The sequence below is a fragment of the Bacillus rossius genome, chromosome 18, assembly GCF_032445375.1.
Source record: "Bacillus rossius redtenbacheri isolate Brsri chromosome 18, Brsri_v3, whole genome shotgun sequence".
In the NCBI taxonomy this organism is placed as follows: Eukaryota; Metazoa; Arthropoda; class Insecta; order Phasmatodea; family Bacillidae; genus Bacillus; species Bacillus rossius.
The window spans coordinates 3,359,036-3,376,106 of NC_086345.1; positions in this window are offsets into that span (position 1 = coordinate 3,359,036).

Below are 17,071 nucleotides of genomic sequence, written 5' to 3' on the forward strand. Positions count from 1 at the left end.
GTGCTAGAACTCTCATGTTGCTTAAGCAAAGAGTTCACAAGCGGACTTGTGCTAGAACTCTCATGTTGCTTAAGCAAAGATTTCACAAGCGGACTTGTGCTAGAACTCTCATGTTGCTTAAGCAAAGAGTTCACAAGCGGACTTGTGCTAGAACTCTTTGCTTAAGCAGGATAAAATTTTGACTTTTTAAAAAAATTGGTAATTTATGATGTTTATAAACATCCTCCCTGATGGTTTTCTCCGTGTGCTTCCGATTATTCTTGACAATATTATGGTGGTTTTCTCCGTGTGCTTCCGATTATTCTTGACAATACTATGGTGGTTTTCTCCGTGAGCTTCTGATTATTTTTGACAATATTATGGTGGTTTTCTCCGTGTGCTTCTGATTAATCTTGATATTATATTGATGGCTTTCTCCAAGTGTTTCTGATTATTCCTGGCTAGACATCTGATGTTTTTCGCCGAGTGCTCCTGATTATTTGTGAGAGATCTATCTCTGCATGAAGAATTTTTTTACTTACTGAGTCATGTCATTTCTATTCAGAGTTACATTTAATCAGTGAAATTCTGTCAATAAATCAGCACTTACAATATTGTTATCAGGTGGATTAAAAAAAATAATAACTTTACTCAGACAAATAATATGCTTTGAGACAGCTGAGAAGCATTAACATGAAAGACAAACTGTATTGTCCTTGGTGTCTAAGACAGGATAATTTTATTCAGAGTTTCGTATAAATTTCCGAAGTCATATTATCAAATCAACACTTAAAAAATAATTTTAACAGGTGGAAATCACACAAAAACCAAAGTTCATTAATCAGACGATTACTATGCCTTGAAACAAATGGGAAAAGCTATCACACACGAAGATTTCCCTTCCCCTTGAGTTCTAGCGAAGCCATCCTTCTGTTGCGATCGTTAGGGAGCATCCCGCATCCCACACAAAACATTGTCTACTTATACAGACAACAGAGACTGATTATACAGACAAGTGATACATGACGGTTGCTAATATGTGAATAGATTATCTTGTGATTCTTGCTAGGCCATGATATTATTCACTAATTTTTAAATAAGGTCAATGTTCTTCCTCTTGAGATCTAGGGAGGCACACCTTTTTCAAGAGATCGTGAGTGAGCATTCCGTAACCTACAACCAACTCTGGTTGCTTTTACAACATAACATATGAGGAAATATGAAGGTGGGTAGTAAAACTACGTGGAACATGAGTTTTTTTAGTCAAAATGAGAAAAAAAAATTATCTTTTTTCGTAAATAATTGATGAATGTTCATACATAAAAATACGAAGTACCTAAATAATACTTTTAGTGTCTATTCAAACATTATGGAGTACATACAGTCTGGTGAAGGTACGATACTCAAATATCGATCTCGATCTGAAGGACATTGTACATACTGTAGCAAATACTTTGATAAAAGCTATAGGCCCTAATGCTCGTAGACATGAAAAGACCGATTGAGTTAAAAGTCCATTCCGTCAAATACTAAGTTGTGGCAAGTGTGGTAGGCGGATGACACGAAGAGAGAATTTAAAAAGACACTATAAAACTTGTAAAGCCAAGCTCGTTCAGGAGATAAAGTACGAAGATGGAGACGATATGCTCGGGGACAGTATTTCTTACAATGAAATTGATCGACTTAGTCTTAAAAGCGATTGTGTTAAAATCTCTCCAGGTCTTGAGAAAGGATATAGCTTAAATGGTGTTGGAGATATAAGTAAGGTAGAAGATAATGAAAGTAACATCTCCAGAAAATTGACAAGGCGTCTTATAGTAGACTTCCACGGACTTTGGAATATTTTTTTGGAAAATTAGCAAGCAAGCTTGTTGCCAATGATGGCACTCCAATGTCAAAAAATTCGAAATACTATGATATGCAAGATGAAGATGTCAGTGTGTTTGATAAAGATGTGGACAGCATCGATGATGATGATGATACAAATTATCATAATCATTATTACAACGATTTTCAGAATATGTTCAGCAAACATTCGAAGAAGATGGTGTCATCAAGTGAAATTGATTATATATCGTTGAAAGACCCGAACGTGTTGGTGAACAGGTTGCGACTTTTACTTGTTTCGCAAGATGACGAAATTGTATCAGTTATCAAAGAAACGTGGACTATTCTTGATGAACTTAGAATTTCAGGATATATATATAATAAGTTAGTAATGTTTATTGACTGATGAATTTATATACTTTTGTATTTTTGATATAAATGTAATTTTAAAAATTGTTATTAAAATGTGTCGTTATTCATGCCCTAATAAAGTTCATGTGTATGCTACTTTAAAGAATTGAGTTGAGTATGAATATATTTATATATATCTCTGTGTGTGTGTGTGTGTGTGTGTGTGTGTGTGTGTAGGAATGTTTCCATTTTACTGTATGTAGATGATGGAAAATGAGTGTCGAAGAAGGAAGGAGTATGTAGAATTAAGTATCGATGACGGAAAATGAGTGTTGAATTGAGTGTCATCGATGGAAAATGAGTGTCGATGATGGAGATTGAGTGACAAATTGAGTGTCTATGATGGAAAATGAGTGTTGAATTGAGTGTCGATGATGGAAAATGAGTGTCGAATTGGGTGACGATGATGGAAATTGAGTGTCGAATTGAGTGTTGATTATGGGAAATGAGTGACGAATTGAGTGTCGACTATGGAAAATGAGTGTTGAATTGAGTGTCGATTATGGAAAATGAGTGTCGAATTGAGTGTCGACTATGGAAAATGAGTGATGATTTGAGGTCGACTATGGAAAATGAGTGTTGAGTTGAGTGTCGATGAAGGAAACTGAGTGCTGATGATGGAAAGTGAGTGTTGAATTGAGTGTCGATGATGGAAAGTGAGTGTTGAATTGAGTGTCGATGTTGGAAAATGAGTGCCGAATTGAGATTAGATTATGGAAAGTGGTTGGTTGCATTGAGTGTCGATGGTGGTTAATTTGCATTTGTGTGTATGTTAATGATGGAAAATGAGTGTTGACTCAAGTGCCTATGATGTAATATGAGTGTCAGTGATGATAAATAAGTGTAGAATTAACTTGCATCCAGCACTGTGTATGTGTAGCTAGGTTCTGAATGTTCAATGGATTCCTGGTTCTATATAAATGTAGACTTTGTATATATGTTCACTGACAGGATTATTTTACTAGTCGACGGTATGCTATTAAATATTCGAATGTAAATATATAATAGGTTGTTAATTGACTTCTTTTAGTTTGTGTGTGCTGCGTGGAGCCTAGTAGACTGATGTAAGTAAGTAGGGAGCTTAATGTAGAATGGTCATGTGATGATGAATACGCTGGTGACCCACAGTATGTGCATAAATCAAATGCTAGTGGTCTAATAATATTTTGGGTTATTTACGAAGATATTTATCGATGTGTGCTATGAAAAGCTTAAAAATGTCTAGTAAAATTATAGAGTAGGTCTCTTGTTTCGGAGACTTTTGTCGTAAGGCTTAACAATGATCGACTTTGAAGGGTTAGGATTTTGAAGATGTGTGGTACTGAGCATGTCTTGGCTGTAGCTATATCAGCACTGAAGCTCCCCTGCACTGAAGATGAGAGGTACAAAAAATAATTGACTTTGGACCTAGCCTGGTATCGGATAATATAAATTAGTCATGTGTTGTAGAAATTTGTAGTCAGTTGGAGGTTATGTGTAGCTGTACATAATAAAATTTACATTTGAGTATTTTAAATTTTGTTTGGATTCTGAAAGTCCCATTGATTACAAACTCTTGCTCCTCTTGTAGGTCTAAATGAACCTTGTATGTATGATGTGTGATTAGTTGATTGAAAATATAATTTAAATTCTTATTCCTTGAAATTCCTAATTTTTTTAAAGTAATAACAATGGATGATGTATTGCCTTGTGTATTAAACAAGCGGACACTGTTATTTAAGCGAGTCTTTGGCTGTATATAAGTCTGGTATATGAATATTGATGTGTATCCGAACTCAATGGTAGCAACGTTGAAATCGGTACAAATCCTAATGGTAGCGGGGTCAACGACTGCAGAGATCTTGACGGAGGGTCTCACGTCTTCACCGGGGTCCCTGACGACGGAGGCGATGATGACGAAGCAGATCCCTATGACAACGATGAGGGAAGCTCCAGAGATTCCGATGGTAACGAAGCTACCATCTCCAGAGATCCCGATGTATGGCTGTATCTACTGTCTCTTCACTCCAAGAGACTTCAATGTGTTCATTATCGAACGCAGAGGAGACTCCGATACCTGCAAATACACCGCATTTCGTAAATAAAACATTTTGTGAGCAATTCCCAGCTTCTGCATCAGTCGTGTATACTTCAGATTCTTTGGCATCCAGTACAGATGATCTGTCAATGTCGACTGGGAAATCTCCAGCTCATGCAACATACGGGACTTCGTCGCCTACAACAGCAGAGCACATTGAAAGTAATATACTTTCCGAGCCGTCGGTGACTAACGGTCTAACGACGAGACATCTGTGTACGTACTGTAGCAAAAGTTTTAAATACCGACAACATGCAAGAAGACATGAAAATCATGTCTGTAGAAGAAACGTTAATCGTTTGACATTTCCGTGTGAGCCATGTGGTGTACATTTCACAAACAAAGGTAATTTGATTAGGTATTGTAAAAGCTAAGTTCATTTGCAAGTAGTACATCGGGAAGCGATGGTAATTGCTATAAGTATCTCTATCAGTGCCGCTACTGTGGTAAACGTTTTGAACGAGTACGAAGTACACGCATCCATGAACGGCATGGCTGCAGAAGAAATCTTGACCGTGTAAAATTTCTGTGTGAGAAGTGCGGTGTACAGGTTACACGAAAATTTTACTTGAAAAAAAAAACATTATCAATTTTGTAAAGACGGGTTTCTAGCATAATTTCTGGCCCTCTAAGGTGTTACACTCCTGATCTGATGTATCGTGATCTGTATGAATTATTTGTATTTTTTCACTCTTAATACGAACTATTATAATTTATTTTAATAATATTGAATGTCGCATGGACTGAGAAATTTAAAAAATATATACAGTGTCAGATTTTAATGTGTATAAATATAAAATTTTAAATAAATTATAGAATTAAAGAATTTTTTACATATTTTTCCCTAACCTACATCGTTTATCTTAATGCAATAATCTATATGTGTCACGTAATTTAGGTCGGATTTGAAATGTCCGTTTTGTCTTGTTTGTGTGTATTATTTTTTATCAATAATGCTGAAGATTGTTTTTTTTTTTGTTAAAATTATTTTTGTCTGAGTATGACATCTGCATTCTTAAGATTTTTTATGGGAGATGATTTGGTAATGTGCAGGTACAGGTAATACCGTAACATTAGAGCAAATCTGATAGGAACTTGATTTATTATTTCTGAGAAATAATTTATTACTCCCCGAAATAAAACTAACAGACTTGTGGGAAATTTATGGTCTTAAATCGCAACCTGTCATATATTGTTGTACACTGCGGACGTGATATTAAAAAATTGAATAATGTTAATCAATTGCGCACACTTCGGAGTAAGCTGGTGCACTGGATGGGTTGTATCAGTAAGATTCCGGATACTTGGTAAACGATTCTTCGTCCAAGTTACTCACTCCTTCGTTGCTGATTACTAACATGAATTTTTAAAACATGAAAAAATAATATATACTGGCCGGGGTCTTGATTTAAAATAGTTTGCCGCTTATAATTAACGGAGTATTGAGTATGGTATGAAGGGTTCGACTCCTCTCGTATATGTGCTACAAATTTTTATTTTTTGTTGGTAGCGAGTTATACATGTGTAAGCTAATTTTCTGCTCTGTTTCAGTGATGTATACTTTGAAGTGGTTCCAGCAAGTACTTTACGTATGCTGGATTACGATTTCACTGGAGTTTTACGTGAAATGGGTTGGAAGGCTAGCGACGTGATGTATGCATGTCTTGAGCAAACATATGACTGTCGCAGTATTCTGCTAGCTTGCAACTCCCGCGCGAGGGGTCAATGTTCATTTGCGGGTGACGGTAGGCGTGTCTCGATCGTGTAGTCTCTGTCTCTATCCTTGAGAATTTTTTTTTTGAGGTTGACGTGCTTGAATTTATGTACTTTTGACTAGTCGCACGTGAATAAGTTTAAATTCGTATGCATTGTAAGATATTTTTCTACATGAGGTAAGAAAAATACATAGATGCTACATCGACTGAGATATGTATCGAACACATGGTTCTTACCCTATGAGTGACTAGCACTTGTTTGACCTATCTCCACTAACCCTCGTTTACTTTGTGATATAGATGGGACATGGTTGTTTTCAGACAGATGATGGTTAAAATGACTTGGACAAAGTGTCCTTTATAGAAATTACTATGTGCGGTAATTATTTTAGACGAAGAGATAATTTAGTAAAACACGAAAAAATAGCGTGAAGGTTTTTTTTTATGTGTAAACAAATTATTGATAGGATGGATTTGTATGTAGAACTAGAAGTATACCACATCTCTTGAAGAACACTGCATGGCATATATAATGAAAGACTCTTGGGCTCAAGAAACTACACTATAGGTGGAAAGGATGATGCGGTTCCTAAGATTAAATGAAAGGAACTTTGATGATTTTTTTTTCTATATACTAAGATGATTTAATTGAGTTTGTGATGATGGGTTGACAGATTAAATAATAAAACTGGACACTTAGGCTTTTAAAGAAAATGAGAATGGAGCTCACAAGATCATAGATTGTGGTTAATCACTGACAACTGAAATGTGTAGACGATATCATAAAATGAGTGATATTGATGTAGCTCCTGGTATTATAACTGGTAGCTATGGAGATGATTTACATCTGTGATAGTGACACGGACGCGGAGATTTTAAGACAAATAATATTATTAATATAGAAAAGATGGAAGCCTTAGCACGCCGATCGTGACGAGAAACAAATATTGACGGATGCTGATGGTATCGGGAAGACTTAAACTAATGAAGGTATCAACACTGTGAAAAGTGAGAATACATTCAAGCCTATATTCAGTAGATCGTCCATACTTTGTATAAATGGTGGACTCCTGAAAAGGAAGCATACAGGCGATGAAGACACTTCGACATCGACGATAACGAGTTCTTATACGGTAATCTGGGTGAAGACGATGTCTTCTACGGTGATTGCTACAGTGACTCTGAGGCTGTTTACAAAGACATAGACTGTGATGCAGAACCTAAAGCTGACAAGATCGAAGAATGTGTTGGTGTCCTGAGACCGAAGCGATGGAAACGTCGTGTTATAATAAATCTGATCAAGCTTATTATGATCACTGGGATGATTGTGATAATAAAAGTATTTATAATATACCAGCAAGGAAGATGGTGGCAGAAGAGGTTGATTCCACATCATGGAAAGATCCAAACATATTGGTTGACCGGCTAAGACTGATGGTGGCATCTGTTCGTAGAGGGAACTACTCGCATATCGAGGATGTATCGTCCATACTGTAAGAACTTCGGAACGCTGGCTACATACAATAATCATTTGATTAACTGTCATGTGTGTACTAATGAAAAATAAAATGAATTATTTATATTTTAAAAAAGTATGATTTATTTCTTGTATCCAGATTTCCAAATAAGTCTGTGTTTCCGCTACTGTATGTGTGATCATTCCGTTTCCTGTGTGTACTGTGCGTACGTTCCTATTTCCTGTGTGTACATTTCGTTTTCCTGTGTGTACATTTAGTTTTCATGTTTGTACATTTCGTTTTCCTGTTTGTACATTTCGTTTTCCTGTGTGTACATTTGGTTTTCCTGTTTGTACATTTCGTTTTCCTGTTTGTACATTTCGTTTTCCTAATTGTACATTTCGTTTTCCTGTTTGTACATTTCGTTTTCCTGTGTGTACATTTCGTTTTCCTGTTTGTACATTTCGTTTTCCTGTTTGTACATTTCTTTTTCCTGTTTGTACATTTCGTTTTCCTGTGTGTACATTTCGTTTTCCTGTGTGTACATTTCGTTTTCCTGTGTGTACGCCCCGTTTCCTGTGTGTACTGTGTGTACGTTCCGTTTCCTGTGTGTACGTTCCGTTTCCTGTGTGTACTGTGGGTACATTTCGTTTTCCTGCGTGTAAATTCCGTTTTCCTGTGTGTACATTTTGTTTGCCTGTGTGTACTGTGTGTACATTCCGTTTTCCTGTGTGTAATGTGTGTACATTTCGTTTTCCTGTGTGTACTGAGTGTACATTTCGTTTACCTGCGTGAAAATTCCGTTTTCCTGTGTGTACATTCCGTTTCCCTGTGAGCTGTGTTCATGGACTATATAACTGACTGTTCATGACTCGATCTCATGGTCCTGAGACACTTGAGCTATATGTATGGATGACTTTGTACATGAAAATTTTAAAGGATAATCTAAATATCAAAAAACTAGACTTTCATGTAAAGCATAGCGACGCTGTATTTAATTCGTTCGTCAGGTATAATGTCTTGAGCTGCTTTTCGTAGAGTGAATGATTAATAAACTCCACGAAAGGTAATGGAAAACAGAATCTAAAATTTATTTAATATTTAGTTACAACTGTCACTGTTCAAGAATCTAACCGTGGACAGGAACTGATCTAATCAATTTGTAAATTAATAATTTATTTTTTCGGTGACTATTGGAATTTTTCCCGCTTTTCTAGCTACATAATTACATGATTTCAAGATGGCGGGTGCACCTCGGTAATAATAAATGATTACTGCACTGCAGCGGGTTAGAATGGTAAGACGAGTACACACAAGATGGTGTCCTCCATCCGATGAAAACAAGATAATGGCAATGACCACTAGCAGGCGGTAGGTACTCCTGGTAGAATGTACTAAACATAAACTGTCGGATCCATGATGGTCGTCAAGGTCAAAGTCAAAGATCAAGGTCAAGGACAATTTTCAAGGTTAGGGTCAAATGTCAAGGTCAAGGTCAAATGTCAAGGACAAGGTTAAAGTTCAAGGTCAAGGTAAAGTACAAGGTCAATGACAAAGTTCAATGCCAACAGTCGAGGTTAAAGGTATGGTGAACATAAAATTATACTAACATGTCGCCAGCACACTCTAGCAGACGAAAACAAGATGACGTACTCCAGCGGACAAAGACAAGATGGCGGACATGATGTCATACCAGTTGATGATATATACCTTGGTACTGGTGGTGGTAGATCAGTCTAGGTAGCATTCATGGAGGAAGGATCGACCGATTACTCTTGCCGGGAATCGAACCGAGGACGTACATCGATATAATCAATCAGAGTTCTATTAAGTTAATTTTTTGATGAATTTAGGAATTTTTCCCGATTTTCTAACATAAAAATTACGGATTTCCAAGATGGCGTCTAAATTTAAAGATGGCGACCATAACGGTAATTGCAACATTAATAGGTTCCAATATGGTGGTCGTAACGTAAAGTGTAAGAATGACATGGTACTCAACCAAGATGGCTGGTGTAACGAAATATGCAACATTTATATAATCCAAGATGGCAACCGTAACGATAACTGCAACAGTGGTTTTTAAGATTATTATTTAATTTGATTATTTAATTTTTTTTAATGATTTTTAAAAAATTTCCCGATTTTCTAACATAAACTTTGCGGATTTTCAAGATGGCGGGCGTAACGATAATTGCAACAGTTACGACTTAATACAAGATGGCGGATCTGTCTCGAACATGTAGTGCTATTATTACTTAAAATTAAATAAAAAAATTCAAATCCGAATATGCATGATATTTTTTTATATACCTTATTTAATTCTCAGTCTGGTAAATGTCTCGATAGCCGAGCGGTCAAAGGCGTATGTTTTCCAACCTAGCGATCAGAGCTGCGCTGGTTCGAATCACAACGCTTCCAATGTATTTTGCATAAAAAAATAAATTTGATATGTCGATAAGGACCATAATAGCTGTGGTAGGTAATGAAACATCGACCTTATGTGATGAGTCAGAGTGACGCTGGCGCTATCTAGGAACAAACAACAGAAACAAAGTCGACGGTATTCAAGATGGCTGCCTCCAGTGGAATAGAAAAATAATCAAGAGCGCCACTGGCGCTATCTAGGAACAAACAACAGAAACAAAGTCGACGGTATTCAAGATGGCGTCCTCCAGTGGAACAGAAAAATAATCAAGAGCGACGCTGGTGCTATCTAGGAACAAACAACAGAATTAGAGTCGACGGTATCCAAGATGGCGTCCTCCAGTGGAATAGAAAAAATCAATATGGCGACAGAGACGAAAATTTCATCATGAGTGGGGCGCTCGATTTAAAGACGTCGGATTTTAAAGATGGCGACCATGAGCTACTTGTCCCGTTACACTTTGTCCCGTTACGCCGTGTCCCGTTACGCCGTGTCCCGTTACGCTGCATCCAAGATGGCGGATCCAAGATGGCGGATCCAAAATGGCCGCCGGGGTCAAGGTCAAGGTCAAAGGTCAAGGTCAAGTTCATCCAAGATGGCTGCCGTGACGTCACAATCCAAGATGGCGGTCGGCTCCACAGGCTCCACAGCCAGAAGCCAGTCCCAGGAAATACTATCCTATACTACTAGTAGGGTTTTTATTTCTTTAAACTATAAGTTAATTTTATAATTTTATGTTCAACACAAGATAAAACCCGAATATGAGTAATTAAAAAAATAAAAATATATTAATATGAGTGATTAAACTATGTATTTGTTGCAATTAATTTAAATTTAGTCATTAATTTTCACGTAATCTTGTCATTTCAGTTAAAGCATCAACATTTCATGGAACTTTTGTTGTTATCTTAGACTTAGAGCAATCAAGTTATTTTACTTGGAGACCATCCAGTGACTTTACGCGAGTAAGAGCTATATAAGCCTGTCCGGCCGCAAAGAGACGCGATCCCAAATAAACAACTGCATTTTATGCACGGAAGATGCTCAACTTAGGATTAATGGCAACATTCGCCTTTCAGCAGTACCATAGCTGTATTTCGCTGGAAATAAGACATTTTACCATTAAATCATTAAGTTACAAAGCTTGCTTCAAAAACTGTGTGTAGTTGGTTCGAAAATTAATGTTTTATGTGTTGATTTCTTTGATCGTGAAATATATTAATGCTTTGACTTAATAAACAAAGTAATGACATTTCAAAATCTATGTTTACTTTATTATTTAATTATGACATCAAAGCATATGTGAAATATGCGAATCACGATGTCTCCCCTGGCCAAGATGAAGGGGAGGACAGGATATGAGCTAAGGGCGGAGAGTACAGATGTAATCATAACTCTACACAAAGTCATTGTGACCTCCAAAGATGCTTAGTTGGCATGGTCAAGTAATATGACTTATGCAAAATTTCCCCTTTGATGCAGATATAGATCTAGCATTCATCTGACTTAAGAGCCAGAGATTATTTCACTTATTAAAACACTTAATTCGGAAGCATTAGTCTTCCCTGCTTTCAAAAGTTTACAAATACATAATTATTCTTAAAACTAATTTGATTACTATCATTGTAATGTACAGATATTTTACCTCTAAATTTTTTTTTCGTTTTTTAAATATCTGATGCGCTGAAAAAACTTAGTTATTTTCGCTCAGTAAGACTTAAACTATGTAAATCCAATTAAATAAATAATTTCTTAAACATGTAATAATGAAAGACACTGCTCTGTAATTCTGTTTTTATTCAAAGTTGCCTGTTTATTTTAAGCGAATGAAATTACCGTATATAAACACATCTTGCCTCGTACAACTTCGATGAAGCGTTCATTTAAGAAAAGTTTTAAATGAAACATTTCATTTCAAAACAAGTCAAAATTCGCAGTGAAAGAAAAAATCTCCTCCAGGCATAAACTGTACCTGCGTGGCGCATGGGAAAATGAAAATCGAGAGAAAAAAAAATTACAAATCTTCCGTTGCCGCAGTTTTACACGAACGTTATGGCTTCTCGTAATTGAATAAAACTTTATTTTCTAATCGCCGCGGAAGTTGGGCTGTTATAATGGAACCTCCCTTTTTTTTTTCCCTCGCGACTTCCCAGCGCCCGAGGGTTGTTCTGGAACAAATCGCGGAATGTAACTGGGGTCGGGGTGAAAGACTCGCTTCCCCTCCCATACCCACCCCCTCACCAGCCCTTACAAGCTAGCTCTGCTCCCGTTTATTCGTCAGCAGAGGACATCCCCTTTATTGCCAGGCGCTGACAGCATGGAGGGGTGGATAGCGAGGGGTGTCTTCCTCCCGCAAAGAGAATAACAACCTGCACCTCGCCTCCCAGAGACTCGCGAATCACCGCGCTGAAGCAGCGCCATCAATTACTCTAAGCGATCCTTGTAACGAGTTGCAAAAAAATAAAATAGAAATGTCGTTCATGTTTGCGGAGCAAGTTTTATGTTTACTACGCATCTACCCTTATACATACATCTATGTCCAGCTATATATGATGGCCGGCTGCGCAAGGGTGGATAAAAAAAATTTATTCGTGACAAGTTTTCATTCAAAAATATAAATGATCAAAAAAGTGATATCACATTAAGTTTAAATTTCCAAATTTGTTTTGGCTTTCAAATTTTAATTTATTTAACTAACACTATGTCACTATCCTGAAAAAATATAGTTCAAGAAAAATTGTATTAAAATTAGAATATTATGTTTACTTGCAAAATAATTATTAAATATATACCTTATAAGGATACATAAGTTAGTGTATCTTTAACACAAGTGCCAGCGCGACATGGGTGTTTAGTTATAGCTTTTATTTTAATCATCATTAGCCATGAAAACAGTTAATTTGTTTATTATTTATCAGTTTCAGGTACAAACTTTTCTATATCCTACGAAGAAATATAAATATATACATTAATTTAACATATGTCAATCTAGAATAATACAGTTTTATTACAGTGGAATAAATAATAATATCGGTTCAGTATTTTCGAATTTACTTCTTACACACATAACGACTTATATTCTGTCATAATACAGATTTAAAATTTACACGTAATAAAAAATGTGTAACAATCGCTAAGTCTAAAGATACAAAAAATTTCTAAACCATAGGTAACATAGGCTTCGACAAAACACGCAAATCACATTACGGAGTTTTATTTAGCTGAATTCATTAATTAATTCCTTTGGTACATTGAATATTGTATAATTCAAAGTACGTGTATTTTGATCTCAAACACCATATTCACAAAAGTAGAAGGAAATGGGGCATACGGGTGCAATGTATTTCTTATTGGAATACGATGTGGTGGCTTACTCAGTTGTGGCCACCAATCGGAAAGATTCGGGCGTGTTCGGGAGTGTCCGCCGCTCGTCGACTATGACCGGGACCACGTCGACCATCTTCGGTAACATTCTTCTTTTACACCCGCAATCCTGCACAGTGAAAGAAATAGTCCAAGTGCCCAACCCCCGCATGGTAGACTCTTTTCTACTCTGGCCAACTCTTCATCCAGACCATCCTCTGTCTCCTGTAAATTCCTACACGTAATGCATGCCAATTTGCATCCCGCATGAATGTGCCCAGGGTTTTCCCTGTGTCTATGCAGGTTTTACCTGGGCCCGACCTATCTCTAGTTATAGTCTAGATTTAAGAGTGAGGGGAGTTAGTCATGGTGCCAATCGTTGCCATGGCTGGCCAATCCCCTCCTAGCACATGGTGCATGCGACCCTCTCCCTGCATGGCTAATCCCAGCATGACTAGGCGTATAGGCTTCGGCCTGAGACGCACCTAGGTCCCTCCCTAACACGGACCCCTTCAAAATACACTTAGTTTTAGTAAGGTAAAAAAACTAAAAATAATCCTGCACAGTGGTTCACAGATGTGCTAGTGTCGCCTGTTAGACGCAATGCCGTCGTGGATAGTCATGCTTTTATATTTTTATCGTTATTGGCCACTGCAATCGTAAAAATCGCTTAATATTAATCTTTATCGTGGTTCCTTAAAATATTTGAAGAAGTTAAATATGTTTTGGAGATAGATTTAAACTTTCAACCTTCAGTATACAAGCATGGGGCATTAGACCACTCGGTTACCGAGTCCAGATTGAAAGTCAGTGATTTGTATGAGTACACTAGGCGTAATATTCATAAATATCTTATATATTATATATCTAGCCTGTTTTTTCTGTCAGTCAGCGAAATCTTCCTTATACCTTTATCAAATTCCATGATTTACCTCTCATTTTAAAGCTTATCGTGCCGGCTAATGACGAAAAACAGACCCACGGTCTAAAAATGTACCGCTTCTCTTAAATTAGAGATTGAAAGTCATCTAAGAAGTAGTTCTTTAATAGATGCGTCGATTTTTCGATAGCTATCGAATCGTTTTCGATAAATATGGAATCGGATATCCACTTGAAACATCAGCGTTTGCATATTTCTTTAATAATTGTACTTCCGTCATAATAAACAGAACTTATGATAAAGAAATCTTAGAGGATCCTTCAATTTAACCAAACAATTTCACCAAAAAAATACTTAACCAAAACTTCTGGCACGTCAAACTTTATTTTATAAGTAAGTACTTTTGAAATTACTGTTCATATTTTGTATCACAAACATAACATACAAATATAACCTATTACATTTACTTCTCATAGAATCAGTTAGTATTGAAGATACGTACAACCAAAAAGTGAACTTCCAACATTGTATTTAAAGAGTTTTTATAAACGCGTATATTATTGGAATGTTTGAATATAATACTTCAGTAAAAAAAATTCTAACAGCTATTTGTATTGATGTGTTCAATTTATTACATCTCTTCTTTTGTACCAACACCCGTTAGTAGTATAGTTTGGTATGTCCGGGGACTGACGCTGGCGCGTGGTGCCGGGTGCTGGTCCTCCATCTTGGATTGTGACGTCACCGTGGCCATCTTGGATGACCTTGAACTATGACCTTGACCTTTGTCCTTCAAAATTAGCCAAAAAACGCCAAAAAATTTCATTTTTTGGAAAAAATATATTCTCTAATAATACCACAATTCAAAAATTAGGATTTCGAAAAACCTCAAAATACTTTTTGCCTTAGAAAGAACACAATGTCCTAAAAACGGCTTAAGCATCCATGTCTTAAGCCTCCAATAAGCCATTTCTAGGAATAAGGATACCATGACCGCCATATTGGATTATGACGTCATCGTTGCAATTTCCGTTATGGTCGCCATCTTGAAAATCCGTAATTTTAAGTTAGAAAATCAGGAAAAATTCTAAAATTTATAAAAAAAAATTAAATAGTCGAATTTAATAATAAAAATTTAATTAAAAATATTAAGAAATTTTTAATGTACACTTACTCAATGGAGATTAGAGTCCTCGATTCGAACCCGACGAGGTCAAAAAAAGATGGTGACAGGTCCTCCCATGGAGGCCGCCGGAGGACTGACCTCCCACCACTTATGTCAAGCTATATATCTCGTCAGCGAGTATGATGTCATGTCCGCCATCTTGGAAATCTTTATTTATTATCCGATTTTAATGAGAAAAAAATTTAAATTTAAAAAATCAAAATTTTAATAAAAATCTTAAAAAAACACTGTTGCACATATCGTTACGATCACCATCTTTAATTCTAGAAATTTGGCATGTTTAGTAATGCCCGACATATTGGATGACTATAACATCATCGCTACACTTTATGTTACATTCACCATTTTGGATTCTAGAATGTTGCACCTTTTGTTACGACCACCATCTTGAAAAAATGCAATTTTTATGCAAGAAATTTGGAAAAAATTTCAAAAATTATAATAAAAATTTATAAATCAAATTTTAATAAAATAATATTTAAAAAACGCACTTATAACTTAAAGTTCTGAGTTCAAACCCGGTAAGAGCCAAAATTTAAAAAAAATCGTCGACAGATCCTTCCTCCATGGTAGCCGTCGGCAGATTAACCTCCCGCCACCAATACCGAGATAAATGTTGTCAGCTGATATGATGCCATCTCCGTCATCTTGTCTTCGTCTGCTGGAGGGCCACCATCTTGTTTTCGTCTGCTAGAGTGCGCTGACATCATGTTAGTTTAATTCTAACCCGCTAGAGTGCAGTGATCATTTATTATTACTGTGGCACCCGCCATCTTGTCATTTGGGCACCATCTTGGAATTGTGTAATTATTTAGCTATAAATTCGTGAAAAATTCCAAAATTCACCAAACAAATTTACAATCAATTTACAAATTGATTCGATCAGTTCCCATCCTTGGCTCTATACTTTATCGATGCAATAATGATTAATTTTATGTAAATGATTATTTCAATAAATCATGTTCAAAATTCTTAAAGAGACTTAAAATTCTCTACTACCAGCCTTCAGTAAGCTGTTATGACCGCCATCTTGGAAATTTGTATTTGTTTAACCCAAAAATTTGGAAAATAAATTTCTAATATTCATCGAAAAAATCACTCATTAATAAACTGAATGAATCGATGGTTGGGCAATGCACAAAATGAAGTAATTTAATTTGAAATACCACAAAAGTGACATGTACACAAAATAAAACACCACAAGTTCTTTTACAAACATAAATTTTATTACATAAATTCTACACTACTACAGGTACAAAAAAAACCACAGACAATTTACTAAAAACTTGAGAAATTCTCGATTAAAACAGTCTTCTTAGAGTATGTAGTAAGTCCTTGACATATCTTAAAATGATTTTTCAGTTTATCAAGTCAACATATTGGTACACCACAATTTTCACACAAAGACGAATTATCGATTTCATTAAAAGGACAGTGGTATATTTCATGCCGTTTTGCACTTTGAATATTTGCTAATGTTTTGTTACAAAATATACAGCTTGATTCTGATGAATGTACAGCCAGTCTATAACAATTCCTGAGGTGTCGTTTTAATCTTGCATAGTGTATAAACTTGCTTAAACACCTGTTGCAATGATATTTAATGCGTTCAGCGTTATTATTACAATTGTGTATTACATAATCCCGCAATTTTAAGTTTTTGATCTTCTAACAGTACTTACAGTTGGGGGATGGATCACCGTTGGATGCTGCTTCCTTTATCAACCACTGTAACACCGCTGAAATGT